This window comes from Delphinapterus leucas, chromosome 3 (genome assembly GCF_059928025.1).
Source record: "Delphinapterus leucas isolate spDelLeu-1000000601 "Yukka" chromosome 3, BTC_Dleu_Yukka2, whole genome shotgun sequence".
NCBI classification, from domain to species: domain Eukaryota; kingdom Metazoa; phylum Chordata; class Mammalia; order Artiodactyla; family Monodontidae; genus Delphinapterus; species Delphinapterus leucas.
In genome coordinates, this window is record NC_143131.1 from 74,897,989 (window position 1) to 74,901,618 (window position 3,630).

The 3,630-nt window shown below is 37.3% G+C and overlaps 1 pseudogene; it reads right to left on the reverse strand.

Annotated features, from left to right (window-relative positions):
- Nucleotides 1-2,084: 2,084 nt before the first annotated feature.
- Nucleotides 2,085-3,366, reverse strand: LOC111184383 (protein tyrosine phosphatase type IVA 2 pseudogene; annotated as a pseudogene).
- Between the last annotated feature and the right edge of the window lie 264 nt (nucleotides 3,367-3,630).

The window sequence follows — 3,630 nt, forward strand, 5'->3', positions numbered from 1 at the left end:
CGACATTTGGAAAGTTCACAGTTAAATTGTGGAAGTTCATTAACTGCATGATTAAAGGTGATTAAAGGTGTTTAAATTTCCATAATCCATTTACAAGTTTTATCCATTTAAAATCTCTAAATTAGCAGTTTTCTCTGCTTCTATTATTCAGGTCATTGCACCTTAGTTGAGCTAAATGTTTAAGTGTTCCCTGTAAAGAAAGCAAACAAAATTTAAATATCTGCCATAGGAATGTCAAAATAGGAAATTAACCAGTAGTCTGAATAGAAAACTTCCGTTACTATTTTATTTCATCTTTCCCTCCTCATCACCATATATAATTATAACTGAAATAATAAAATTTTGTAAAATATTTCCTTTTAAAATAACTGTATAAAACTTAGGTCACTTGGATTCCTTTGGCACATAGTATTATAAATAACAAAGGCACTAAAATAGGGTTATTTTCATTGTAAACTTTAGTTGGAAGATAAATCATAAGAAATTATGTAGAATATATGGTACATCATATCCAAGTGAAAAATGACATAACATTTTATTTTAAAATACTGTTATTAGAATATTTTCTCTAATAATTTATATTTTATGCTATCGATTAGCTAGAACAGTAGGATAAGCATAAGTGGAAATCAAAATTACGTTGATAAAATGCACAACATTATTGGTCACCAAATATTAATCTCTCTAAAAGGGGTTTTGGTAATAAGAAGAGAGAATTAACAGTTTGTAACTTTTTTTTAAAAAAAGTAATTAAAGTTACGAAAGCATCAAGATAAAATTATTATTGACTGAACTTTTAGTTAACTTTTGTAATGCTGATAAGAACTTTTTGATTCTTTAAAGAAGTATTTATTTAGTGTCTATTGTGTGTGTCAAACTTTGTGGAAGGTACAAATATCTCTCCCAAGAATCTTAAAATCTAGTTTCAGAAATGTCAACATAAGTAACTACGATAGTTGGTAGAACACCAAAGACCCATAATCGAGATGCAGAAAAAGTAATATGAATGTTGAAAGGTGGGAGTATCACTCCCAACTGGTGAGATGGGGGGTGAGTTGAATCGCCAAAGATTCCACAGATCAAGTGGCACTGCACCGAGATGGACCTTTTAGGGATAAGTCAGTAGTAATTACTCTATAGGAATGAAGGGAGTAGTGACATTCTGCCTGACTGAGACATGGAGGAATTGAAGATCAGGAGCTGAAAAGTTTTGGAAAATATGTGTGTGAGTTTATGTATGGAGAGCCTTGAGTGCCAAGTTGAAGAGAATCCTTCGATTCTATTCAGTGAATATATATCAAGCACTTTACTCTTTGTGTTGTGCTAAAATCTGTGGATATTTTAAAAAATCCAGGCAGCAGGGTCTTTCTCCTCAGGAAGTTCACTTTGTGCATTTTGTAGATGCCATAGATGTCCGGACTGGAGTAGGTTAGATGGATTATTGGATACTTTTGGTCAGAGGAGATCTGGGCTATGATTTGGGAGTAATAATTTGAAGGTGATATGTGAAATAAATCAGAATGGAGAAGACTTGGGCAGTATACCCTCAAATGTCAGCCGTCCCAATTTTATTCAGTTCTGAAAAGGACATCTCTTAAAAGAAGAAAATGAAAAATACCAAATTACATTTGCAGGCTGGTGTGGAGGACAATTCTAAGTGGAATGAGGCTTATTTTCAAGAATCCCACGTTAATGTTCTAATTTCATGTAAGTGAAGGTACTTCTGACATGGAGTAGTCACTAGAATGATTTATTTCTTTAATCTGCACAACTGCATTTACTAGTGAGGGCAGAGGCATGGTGGCAGACCATGCAGGTACCAGTGTTCTGCCCTCGCAGGTGATCTTCTCAGCAGCCCAGGATCACAGCAAGAGAAAATAAGTGATGCCAAGTTCTTGGGTGAGAGGGGAGAGAGTGTTGGAGGAGAGGAAGAAAGAGACTTTGTTGAAATTGAAGAATGGAATAAATTGGTAAAAAATTAATACAACAGTTTTAGAGCAAAGGAATATGGCATACTTTTTTTTCTTAAACATTTTATTCACGTTATAGAGGGATTTCTTTTTTGTTTCTTTTTTTCCAATCATTAGGAGAATGGTTGAGGAGTACTGAATCCATCACTACTTTGATGACACAGTTAGGATTCCAGATTCACATTTCCAGGTACCAAGAGTTCCCTCTAAATGCCACTATCAAGTCAGCCTTCTTATACATTTCTTTCTGCTGAACGCAGCAATGCCCATTGGTATCTCTGAAGCATAATCACACCTTAGGTCGGTATTCCTCCAGGTAAAGCGGCTGTTTGGAACTGAATGCTCCCCTTCTTTTTTGTCTTACAAACTGAATTGCATCTTCGTACTTCATTCCACATTCAATCAAAGCAAGTGCGACCAGCACAGGTGCCCTTCCCAGTCCTGCAACACAATGCACTGCAACACAACAACCTGGCTCTTCATGAAATTTGGTTTTTAGTAGGTTTAGCCAATCGTCAACTATCTGATTAGGGGGTGGCGCTCCATTGTCAAAAGGCCAATCTAGAACGTGGATTCCTTCTTTTTCAACTGGTGCTTTATCATATGTAGCATCACAAACTTGAACCAGAGTTGTCACACCATACTTCTTAAGTTCCTCTGTGAACTTGTTGAGGGTAGCATTGGTAGGGTTGTGGGTTATCAGAAAACGCATGTTCTCATAGGAGATCTCCACAGGGGCTGGACAGTTTATTATGACAAATAAAAAGTGTGAGCATGCGTGTGTGAGTGTGATGGGGAAAATTAAAAAAAAAAGCAATAAATCTTGAAATGTTTCACAGCAGAAAACATTAAAAAGACCACTAAAATGCCTATTATCGATCAGTGTTTTCTCTATTCAACTTGTTTATTCTTTAAGAAGCTTCTCCCTTCAAGGTAAGCAGAAGTATTTAGAATCCACTTGAATCCAAATTCAATTTGGGCTTCAATGTCTGCTGATGGATACCTTCGGACTCCAAAAAAATCCAACTACATATGAAACTTAAGCAGCCTTTACTACATTTAGGCACTAGTGAGACAAGTTAAAAGAGTAGGTCGCTTTCCACTTTTGTTTACTTGATGCTTAATTTTACTGGAGTCATTAAAAGGTATATGCTTGCAATAAAAAAAAAAAAGCCAACAATTTCTGAGGCCAGTCTCAGTGTCCAGAGTGTTCAAGGCAATGTTAATTATGGCACATAGAACCTCCAAGCTCACTTGTCAGCGGAAACGCTGTGCTGAGCCTGGCAGAAGTCTGCCCTCACGCTCAGAATCGCCATAAATGTGCAACGTATATTCCAACGAAAAACGCTGGCGAGCTGGGGACTAGGCATTGAAGTCCAGCGGCGGCGGGAGCGGTGGCGGCGACGCCCCACCTCCCCCCTCCAGCCTTGGCGCGCAGGAATATGGCATAACTTAATGCTAAATTATTGCTCTAAAATTCTGCTGCTGAATTATTAAAGTAATATGACTTTTCTCCATATGCTAGGTAGAATTCTAGGATGTCCCCTAAGACTCCTACTCACTGAAGGGCATGTCCTGTATAGTTCCTTCTCCTTAAGGCTAGATGGAACTTCTGAGTATGAGGATATCTCCCCCATGAGCAAATTAAATCGTAGTACAA